Genomic DNA, 12448 nt, shown 5'->3' on the forward strand with positions numbered 1-12448 from the left:
CAGAAAATTTTACTCTAGATTTTAATTTTAAATATGGTTCTTTAATGTGAAATGAAAATTTCATCATGCCTAATTTGAAGGCATATACTTAAAGAAGGTAATGGCTGCAATAGGATCATCTACCATAACAGAAAGCACATGTCCAGTGAATGATACAAATAGGAAATTTTATGAGGGCAGGAGTAGATAGATATGACTGAGTCAGATCTATTTAGATTGATATAAAATCCTCACATTTATTTAATGGCATGCATTGGAATTTCTCACTCAGAGATAGTTAACTACAGAAAATAAGAAATACATATTATCTTCTCAATAGGAACATAATAGTTATATTGCTAGGTTGAGCCCATTTTCGTAATACCATATGTATTTCTTTGTGGACAGTAATCAATAGATGTAATCTTCCTGTTTTCCTTGTTTCTATAAAAAAATAACTGAATTTGAATTCACATAATAAAATGCTTTGAAATCCAGGAAAGAAAAATAAGTAAAATGTCAAGTAAAATAGCTATCTAGACTAAATCTGTCCCTCAAAATTCACACGTTGAAATTCTAACCCTAAATGTGATAGTATTAGGAGTGAGTGCCTTTGGGACATAATTACAAGAAAATGAAACCCTTATAAATGGGATTAGTGCCCTAATGAAAGAGACTCCAGAGAACTCTCTTGCTTTCTTTCTGCCACATGAGGGCACAGAAAGAAGATGATTGCCTAGAAATCAGAAAGAAGACCCTTGCCAGGAACCAAATATGCCAGCACCTTTGTCTTGTCTTGTAATTACCAGCCTCAAGAATTTGAGACATAAATGTGTGTGATTTAAACCATTCAGGTTACAATATTCTAAGACCGAAAGTAAGTCAAAGTGTTTGTTTTTATTTCCTTCCATTCTTTGCTACATGCTACCCTTATGCATTTTCTCATGCTTTTGCTCAGTTTGGAGTTTACTTCTCATGCATGTCTGCATGCTTAGTATATTTCTTTCTTAACCTCACAGCTTATGCTTCATTCTACATACAAGGCTTTCTCTAAATACCTGATTTGAATTTGAATTGGAGCTCCTCTAATCTTAACTCTCAAAGCACTTTGTTTATTCCTATAATTTAACATTTAATAAACTGTGTATGGAATTTTGTCCACATACTTATTTTCTACAATCTTTCATAACTTCCTGAATAAAACAGGTCACCATTTCATCAACTTGCTCAATATGGCATATATTACATAGGAGCTCTTGAGCAAATTCTTATGGAAGCAAAGTATATATTTCTGTTTTTTTTATTATTATTTTGCTTATCTTATATCATCTATCCCAGTGCCCAACTTAACAAACACTAGATAAATATTAGGTAGATAGAGATATTTGAATATCAACGAAAGTCAGTTTCTTCTGTTTCACAAACCTTACTATTAAACTGCATTTCTGCTTCATCATGACCAATTCACAAAATTAGTCTTGTTGGACTTTTTGGTTTTGACCTTCTCATAACTACTTCCAAGATTTCTTTTGTTCACCAGAAACATTTGTTATTGGGGAGAAAATAGTGCCATGAGGTGACTAATTGTGTAATAAATGGAAGAACCTAACATGGTCTTTCACTCCCCCTCTAACATCAGACATTTTCTCTTGTAGTCCATTACACTTAAAATACAAAATAATTATATTAACTGGGGGATTTAGGGAGGGGAAGAAATTTTTTTTTATTTAAAGAAATGTTAATTTGCTATTAAATCTCTTGTTGAAAGACTATAATAGCTTAATGAATGCTTTAAACATGTGCAAATTAGTTTTTTTTTTTAAAGCATTACTTAGTTTCAGATTGAAAGGGGGTATACATCATCGTCATCTCTGTGGGAATTAATGAGGCATTAGGCCATCTCCTGTCATGGAGGCCAGGCTTATGAATGATTTGCTGAATTGTACATGCGAACCTTGTCTTGTTCTCTCTTTCTACCCACCACATACATCTTTTCTGGGCCTCTTGCTTCTGCAGCTTTACCTTTAGAAGTTGAAATACAAATGTCCGCTCACCATCAGTTTAGAAGTGAAAAGTAGTCTATTGCAAGTGACAAATGTTGTTTACCATTGCTAGAAAAGTGGGTGGAACAATGAACGCATATATTAACATCACAGGGGATGGGCTTGGTCTTCACTCAATTGCCATCTTGCCCTGTGAAGACACATAACCTCTCTCAGATTCCCTCAATCACCCACTCACTTAGACATCTACATTAAAATAAAGAGCCCAAGGCAAGGTAAGCAATCTTAACTATAATAAGTGGCAAGGTGTTCTCAACTCAACAGCTTTTGTCACCAGCTCTCAATCTCTTCCCATCTCAAGCACAGCTTTCTCTGCCTGCATCTTTTGATATATTTGCCTTATCGCACAGTTCCCAAATCAGCAGTTCCAAACATCCATGAGCAAGCGGCATTTAAAATCCATCCATTTAATTCAATGACATAAACTATCTCTTACCTGCATTTATTTTTATAATTAGCAGGTATGACATTTAATTCTGTTTCAAGAATCTTTGATAAATTTTCAGTGTATCTTGAGATAATTGAAGATGTCACAGCCTATTCAAAAATCAGGAATGAAAATCACTGATATAAACAACAGACTAAGCATAGAAAGAGCATCTGTGCAGAACATGAAAACATAACAATATTAAATCATATTTCTCTTACTTAAAACATTGCTTCACCCTGCATGAATATATGTGTACACCTATATCTATATTTGTATACATATATACATAAATAGATAGATATGTATAGATAGATAGATAGATAGATAGATAGATAGATAGATAGATAGAGATATTGATAAGCTGCTAACCCCACAGAATGTAATTTTTCCTTCCAGTTTGGCCTTTCACTAGCCATGAAGTTTGCACATTGTTTTCCATGGCTGTTTGCAATCCATGACTCCCACTTAATGTAGGTTTGTTCCTCTTTCATGACATGACCTCCATTCTGGCAATTCCCTAACAGATAGTTTTGGGTTCTCTGTAGCTTTACTGATCTTTCAAAGCAGTTTTGGGGTAAGTATGCCCCTGGCCATTGTCAGTAGCATAGTGAACATTAAGCTGAGTCTTCTCACAGTCTTGATCCAATCTCTCTCTTTTTCTTTCTCTTTCTCAGCATACACATGCTTTATTAGGTAACATCTTTTGGTTGTAAGCAACAGATATTGAAGCCATTGTTGATTAGATTAAAAGAAAAATGAACTACTAGAAGGAAAACAGGGCAGTTCACAGCATGGAAAACTGATGGAATGATCAAATATCTTAGAAGTTGGAGCTAATCCAAATACATCAGTAATTATAGCTGTTGGATTTTCTTTTAAGACTCTTCCAATACTGTGACAGAATTTTTGAAATGCATAGAAACTATGTCTTCACAATTTGCCTTGCCAATCCCAGAACATGTTGTATGTAAGACTTGACCAATAAACTGTGGCCTGGGAGAGAAGGTCACTCAGTAAAAACAAGGATTCTGGGGTCTATTCACTCCACATTGAAGACCTTGCAAGAGAAAAGGGCAGTCTTCAACATGTACCTCATTTGGAAAGTGTTTTGAAAATCATTTTTCTCATAACCCATTTTAGTCCCATATTTGTGGTTAACCCCCACATCTCTCTCCACCATCATGTTCACATTTTCTCCATCGCTGCATTTACATACAAGACTAACAATACCCAATGGAAGAAAATTCTTTCTGAAATCAGGAAACAAGAGTTCACTGGACTCAGAAAGTCAAATTTTTTTAACCAAATTATCCCTCTCTATCCAAACTAATATTAAAAGAAAAACAAACACTAAGATCAGGAACTAGAGAAAACGTCAGTTAGAGAAGAATCAACATATGTACATGAAAGAAATGCGAGGAATCTCCCTGTATAGCTATCTTTATCTCAACTAACAAAAACCCTTTGTCCTTCTTATTATTGTTTATGTTCTCCCTTCAACAAAATTAGAGATAAGGGCAAAACAGTTTCTGCCTTGAAGCGAGGGGGTGGGGGAGAGAGGGAAGGGGTGGGGGGAAAAGGAGAGGGCTGGGAGTAGGGGGGAAGATGACCCAAACATTGTATGCACATATGAATAAACAACAAAAAAAAAATAACTGGGAGGACATTGAATAAGGTCTTAGGACAATGAGACTTTGAAGATACACTGAAAATTCCTTTCTGACTATCTTTTTAGCTGGAGGTGATTAGAAAAGTATCTTTACCTGAATGACTAATATTGTTGACTGGAGGATAGTGATGCTACTAACTAAATATCCATCTCTCACGTTGCATTGATGTATTTTGTACTGCTCCTCTAATAAAAAAGCAATATATGTTCAATGTGAAAACTTTAAAAAACACACAAAACTTGCTTATGCTGTTGCCTGTCACTAAATTCCTCAACTTACTCTTCTGTTTAATAAAAACCTTATTATTTGATTTTACTTAACAGTCTACTGTGGAACCCATAAATGAAAAATGCTTTTGTAAAGCATACACTACTATTATTTTTATTAATCAAAGTAATTCAAATATGCATAGAAGTGAAAAGAAAGATGATCAAGAACCCAACCACCATGTAATAACAATGCGTGATCTATAATTTCAAGCTTATAATAAAATGATTTTAATACTATGATTCATTCTATTGTATGGATATATATCAATTGGTTTACTAACTTTTTATTGAATATTTATTATTTCCATTTTTATATCAATAACATCATTTTAATTATCTGCTTTATGCACAGGCTGTATATATCCCTTTTATTAAATGTATTCCCAGACCTGGAATCATTTGCTAAAGATACGTGCATTTTCTTTTTTAATTGTATTTTACCATCTTTATATTTACTTACATGTAAGATACATGTGTTTTCAAGATGTGTGTTTGCACTTGTCCCCATATTTGTTCTCCAGTGTTTTCCACTTTTTGCTGCATGAAATTCTTTCAGTTGTATGGCGAGAAAGGTAAATATGAAATTCTTATCTTCCTTCATATGTATCAAAACAGAAATTCAGATATTTCTGCTCAGTACATACAACCCTTAAGTGGCAAAGCCTGACATCTATTCCAGATCCTTTCTCTCTGATTATATTTAAACACAGATGTGCTGCTGACAGAGTAAAGGTCTAGTTCTAATTCTAAAAGAAGATATGGCATTATAAGATAGATGCATTTGTCAACTTATTCTGTAGCAAGAACTCTGTTAGATATTTTAGATACATGATCTCATATAATCCTCAAGGTAAACTTTTTTCATTGGTTTTATTGTATCTTTTACAGATTATAGAAGAGAGGATTAGGGAGGTTAAGTAACTCCTTCAATGACAGAGCTAAAAGATGGCGAGAGGATTGCAACTCCAATTCTGAAATCCATGCTTTTTCCTATGCTATGGCCTTAATTAAAAGACTATCCAGAATTGATTTCCTCCCATTAAAGCTAATGTCTACATGAGCCTTGCTGTGACTAAGTGGGGCGTGGGGGCAGAGAGAGAGAGAGAGAGCGAGAGAGAGAGAATAAGTAAGAGAGAGATGTTGCATAGTAAAACCAAACCAAAGAAGTGTGGAGGAATGATTTTAAAGGTCAGTCACGAAATCAGCCATGATTAAAAGAGAAACCTTTCTTTTGGCACTGAGGTCTAAGTGAAAAGCAAAGAAAGCTGGAAAACTAATGTAAGAGACACAGGAAGTATTGTGTTAATAAATGTTTACAACCAGTGTGGAAGGAATATGATTTGTGGGGCTAACTAATCTCCTTGGTATAAATACTCTGAAATGATTGATTTCAATCTACCATTCAGCTCATAAGAGCATGAACACTGATTTTGTACAAACTCACATATTGAATTTTTATTGATTGAACTCTGTTGGATCTTAGAGGTGCAATTCTTGGATTAAGATATTTGTTCTAATGAAAAATTAAATAATTCTATGCCTTAATATAATACTTTACATCTGGAGGTATGCTAAGCACCAAAGAAAATAGTTAAGCCAGACATGGCTTAAACCAGACCTGAAAAAGAGTAGTGAGCAAGCCAGTCGTGAGAAAGACATGTAAACAATTTAATGTGATATATGAGTAATAATAGAAGCATATCCTAGAAACAGTGATGATATATTAGCATATTAAACTGATCATCTCCACTCCAGAAGGCCATCTGACTCATCTGCATTTTGGTCTATAAATTTTGCCCTGTGTTGACATTGCACAATCTACAGCAATCAAGAGAAATACAGTAAATAATCTGCATTGAATAAATGAACTGCACAGAGATGTATTATATCTCAAGTCACAGAATTGCCTCCTGTCTCCCTGCTTCTCCTGGGAAAGCATGCAACATAATGACATTCTCAGTGGTTCTTCAAACTGGTTAAGTTTGTGGATAAAGATAGGAACTATTTTTAGAAACTTAAAACATTACCAAGGGAGGTACTTTCATCATTTATTCATACGCAGGCTCTTTATTTTTTTATTAATGAAGTTTAGAAAATGGCTCTTATAGAGCATAAAAAGACTTTCTTGCAAAAATAAAATATGACTAATCCAGATTTCAATGGTTCTGTGTCAACCTAGTGTACACCTTTGGAATATGTAGCTCTTCTTCTGAGAATCACAAGATACAATTACCATTTGATGCTTTGAGACACTAATTAATCAACAAAAGTAAGAGATGAATTTGCAAAACTAAGATAATTAGGCAGATTATTAAATATTTAATTTACTTGAAAAATGAAAACTTTGGGTATATTTCTCCTTCATTAAAGCAATTGAAGAAAAGACTCAATTTGATAGAAATGTTTCAAGGTAACTTCAAGAAGTGGGATCTGAGGAATTGTATTAAACTAAATCAAATGTTTTCCAAATTATATTCTGGAAATTGGGAATAAAATAATAGATGTAGCATGGGAAAAAAAACCACTGTACTGTGTAACTCCTTCTTAGAGATTCACAATATGTTTACATGTAATAAAGGATCTGAAAAGGTCTGCAGTGAGGAAACTACTTTAAATTTCATTATCTTGGGATTTGTTAAGTCGTTTAGTTTTAGGAATATCTTTCAACCAAGTGCAACTAATTTATGACATATTCCTACATCCCACAAAGTATCAAATTCCTATAACTGTGTGACAGAATACTGTTAATGTTTTCCTAATACCAATTCTCTCTCTTCACCAATTTCACATCCTATTAGAACAGTTCAATCAGTACACAGTCACCTATAGTCAAAGTGAGTATGTTTCAGAGGCTTTCCATTCTTCTTACTTTCCTTTCCCTAGCAAGCCCAGTTCAATGTTCAGAGCTCAGCACATCAACACTTTAGCAGAGGAACATTTTTACTACGCATAACCTTTTTAGAGTACTTATTATTAATTTGTATTCTTAGTTTATAAATATATTTGTCCTACTTATGAGCTGAAAATACAATGAGAAAATAGTTTAATGTTTATTAAAAGTCGAAGTTACCATGGCTATTATGACATCTGTTACATAATGTTTGCTTAATAATTTTTATTGAATGCTTAAGCAAAGAAGAAACTCCTAGAAGTTGAGGGATAACTTACCTCTGAAAATCTAAGTTCTATCCTGTGAAAAATATTTTGTGAGTTACTTAAATGAAAGCTAGGAGTGTTTGTCATTTTTATAATTGGCACAAAATTTGGAAAGTGGGTAGGGAATGATCAATGAGGTAACAGAACAAGTTTCATCAGGGTGAGTCAATGGACTGAATCGCTAAATCTGTCCTTTAATAGGGATAAACGTCAGGTCAGGAAAAAAACCTCACTGAACAATTACAGAATAGGGAACACAAAGCTTAACAGCATGAGACAGTTTGTTATAAATCAGAACATACACACACACACACACACACATACACATACACTCCTCAACTTTCATTGCTAGTTCAGTAGGCATTAAGACTGAGTTGTGGCTGACAGAGAATTATGTTAACTAAGACTTCATTAAGAGGTAGCGCATCAAGATTTCGGAATATGAGATTATAGCACAAGGCTTCGGAGTGCAGCCTCTTGAGGTAGACTCTCAGACTTTGAATTATATATGTGCCACTTCGCTAGGTGCATAACTCTGGGTAGTTACTTGATCTTTCTGTTTCTGGGTTTCTTCATCTGTAAAATGAAAACCTCCCCCCAAAAGTGTTGTGAAGATGAAGAGTTCATAGAGTCAAGAAGTTAAATCAGAGTTTCTCCATAATCTTAGCTATTCTTATTAGTCATTGTAGCAAGAATAACATTATTACTGCTAGAGTAATTCTGGTTTGAAGTTGCTCAAGAAGACTCCACTAAAAAGTCCTTAGGAGGCAATATGGTATTCTCTTCATCAGTATATACACTGCCTTTACATACTGCTTAATAGTTGAGAGAGATTAGACAAGTGGCTTGCTCTGACTCTGACTTTACTTTCTTTTCTACTCAGCATATTTGAAAAAGTGAATAGAGGTGCCTGAGAATACTCAAGACTATGCCCGTAATATGTACCCAAACACTAAAGCAAGCGTAGAAGTCTATGAAGAATGGCAAAATGAATAAGAAAATCTAAGCAAGAAAAGGAAAGATAAGCTCAGTATAATGCGTTCAATAGATTAAAATATTTGAGAAGCTAAAATAAGAAAGGACTAGAACTCTGAGTCTCACCAAATAGGCCAGCCCACAGAGAGACAGAATTTAAGTTCTTAAAATAGAAAAATCAGAATAAAGAAGTAATAGCTTCAAGCAATCATAGCTACCCCAAAATGGGACATCAGACCAGGAGATAATAAATCATTTATTTCAGAGGTTGTTTAAGATTATACTGCACAATAATGTATAGGGATTGAACTAAATATTTTAGAGGTCCCTACAACCCTATCTGTATCTGTTAGGATCCCACTGAAAATCCCATGTTACTTTGGGTATATCCCTAGGAGTGTTATTAATGGATCTTATGGCAGTTCTATCTTTAGTTTTTTAAGGAGCCTCCATACTGTTTCCCATAATAATTGTATTAGTTTATTATCAGCAACAGTGTATGAGCTTTCCTTTTTCTCCACATCCTCACCAACATTTGTTGTTATTTGTGTTCTTGATGATACCCATTCTAATAAGAGTAAGTTGGAATCTTAACCTAGTTTTGATTTACATTTTTGTTGTGGCCAGGGAAATTAAATATTTCTTCATGTGTTTTATCACCATTTGGACTTCTTCCTTTGAAAAACTCTGTTCAGATCATTTGCCAATGACTATCTTATATAAATGAAAATGTCTTTTTTCAAAAATTGAAAATAGGAAGGTAAATCAGGACCTGTCTTAGAGGTTGTCACCAGTGGGAGGGGTGGGAAGGATGTAGGAAAGGGTGTAGGAGGATGAATATAGTGGAAATACTATGTACTCATGTATGAAAATGGAAGAATGAGACCTATTGAAACTGTTCCAGAGGAGAGGGTTGATAAAAAAGAATGATGGAAGGGATTAATTTACCTATGATATATTGCAGGACCTTTGGTAAATGTCAGATTCTATCCCAGTACAACAATAACAAAATATTGATAGACATTAAAAAAAAAGAAAATCCAATGTTAATTTCTCTTTGTTCTTAAGTGCTCAGACTCAGTAGTCATAATGTGAAAATAAGAGTGGTAGGAAAAGAACAGGAGACAGATTTTTTTACCTTAACAAAAATTTCCATTTCAGCATGTATTGCTCATAAACATCTGCACATTCAAAATGGAAATGCTAGTGTTGCTGGCTACTGAAATATAATGGGGCCTAGGAAGGAGCTGGCTTCCTTAAGTCACAAATGTTAAAGTCAGGCCCCCAGTGAAAATTATCTGCCATGAATAACGGAGCTTGAAATCCTATTAAAAGAAAAAACCCTGCAGTCAAATTTCTGATATTAACACCGATACATTGACACATCAGTCTGCATATTGTGCAACTCTAAAGAACATCTTCAATTCAGAGACAATTTCTTTTGTTGTGCAGAAGCTTTTTAATTTCATGTACACCCATTTATCCATCCTTTCTCTTAGTTGCTTGGCTGGTGGAGTTCTATTGAGGAAGTTATTGCCTATACCTATTGCTTCCAGAATATTTCTTCCTCTTTCCTGTACTAACTGCAAGGTTTGGGGTCTGATATTAAGGTCCTTAATCCACTTTGAGTTGTTACTTGTACAGGGTGACAGACATTGATCTAGTTTCAGTTTTCTGCAGACAGATAATCACTTTTTCCTGCAGCATTTGGTGAAGAGCTTGTATTTTTCTCCATCATATGTTTTTGGTGACTTTATCAAGAATAAAGTGGGTGTAGCTGTGTGGATCCATATCTGGGTCCTCTATTCTGTTCCAATGGTCTTCATATCTTTTTTTGTAACAGAACCATGCTGTTTTTATTGCTATGATTCTGTAGTATAGTTTGAAGTGATAACTCCAGAATTGTTCTTTTTGCTCAGTATTGCCACTCACAGAGTGGGAGAAAACATTTGCTATTTATACAGAAAAGGACTGATAATTAGATTATACAGGGAACTCAAAAAACTGAGGTCCCCAAAAATAAATGAATCAATACAGTAGGCAACTGAACTAAGCAGAACTTTTTCAAAGGAAGAAGTCCAAGTGGCCAAAAAACACATGAAAAAATGCTCACCATCCCTGCCATAAAGGAAATGCAAATCAAAATCATTCTAAGATTCCACTTCACTCCTGTTAGAATAGCTGTCATCAAGAATACCACCAACAACAAATATTGGTCAGGATTTGGGAAAAAGGAGCCTTCATACACTGCTGGTGTGAATGTAAGCTAGTAAAAACACTTTGGAAGACAATATGGAAGCTTCTTAAAAAACTAAGCATAGATTTGTCATATGATCCAACAATACCACTCCTAAGGATATAACCAAAGGAATGGAACTCAGGTTATTACAAAGGCACCTGTACACCCATGTTTATTTTGGCACTATTTACAATAGCCAATCTGTTCAAATAGCCAAGATGCCCCACTACCAATGAATGGATTCAGAAAATGTGGTACTTGTACATGACGAAGTTTTATTCAGCCACAAAGCAGAATGAAATTTTGTCATTTACAAGTAAAAGGATGGGACTGGAGAACATCATCTTAAGTGAAGTTAGGCAGGCTCAAAAGGCCAAAAATTGCATATTCTCCCTCATATGTGGATTATAGACCTAAAACAAATGCAGTAATACTATTGGACATGGGTCACACACTAAGGGGAAAACATGCACAGGAGGAATAGAGAAAGGGAAGGAAACCTAAAACTTGAGTATGGTTGATGTACTCATGGTAGAGGAGCAAATATATTAATCTTAAACTGGCAGAAGCCGGTATGGGAAGGGGACTAGGAAGTAGTGAAGAGAACTGGTAGAGATGAACCAATGTGAATTGTAATACAAGAGCATGTGAGCAATGCTAGGAATCTCCCTGTATAGCTATCTTTATCTCAAACTAGCAAAAACACTATGTCTTTCTTATTATCTCTTATATTTTCTCTTCAACAAAATCTGCCCAGAAGGAGGGGTGTGTGTGCGTGTGTGTGTGTGTGTGTCTGTTGAGAGAGAGAGAGAGGTGGCCCAAACAATGTATACACATGTGAGTAAATAGAAAAACAGTAAAAGAAAATAAAGATTCTAACTAGATTAAAAAAAAAAATCTTCCATTCTAGAATTCTGTGCAAATCACATCAATATGCCATACTTCTAAAGCAAGAAGACAGCTATGGGTAAAACATTAGATCTCCTTTAATTTGAAAGGTATATTTTCTTGATATTGAGCAAAAACATGGGAATCTAAAGAGACAAAATGCAAATGATGGGGAAGGATTTGCCCTTCACACAGGGTGAAAGACAACATTTAAAGGAAGACAGAACTCAGTCGGTAGAAGCCAATAAAGCTCTTTCATGAAAGTTCACTAGATCACAATAATAAACATAATGTCATAGGAGTATTTTGGTGTTTTCTTGATGTATACCAGGTACCGTGATGTGCACTGCCCCTTCATTATCTTAACTTTCCATCATGGAAGTGTTGTAAAGTAACTAAGATTTTTTAAATATAATTTTCAAGATGAGGAAACTGAGGTTCGTAGGATTAAGTTACCAAAAATAAGAAAGCTCGGATATGGAAGACTCAGTATTCGATATCATTAAAATTTCAAAGTTTTTGTATTCAGCCCAATGTCATACCTCACTTAAGAGTCCCTGTCTACAAGGCCAGGTCTGATAGTTCACACTTATAATCTCAGCTACTCTGGAGTTAAGAGAATTGCAGTCTGAGGTTGGCCACAGGCAAAAGTGGAAGACACTGAAAAACAAACTCAAAGCAACAGGACTTGGGACATGGCTCAAGTGGTAGAGTGCTTGCCTGGCAAGTACGAGTCTCTGAACTCAATCCCCAGTATCAATAAAAATAAATAAATAAGG

The sequence above is a fragment of the Castor canadensis genome, chromosome 13, assembly GCF_047511655.1.
Source record: "Castor canadensis chromosome 13, mCasCan1.hap1v2, whole genome shotgun sequence".
In the NCBI taxonomy this organism is placed as follows: Eukaryota; Metazoa; Chordata; class Mammalia; order Rodentia; family Castoridae; genus Castor; species Castor canadensis.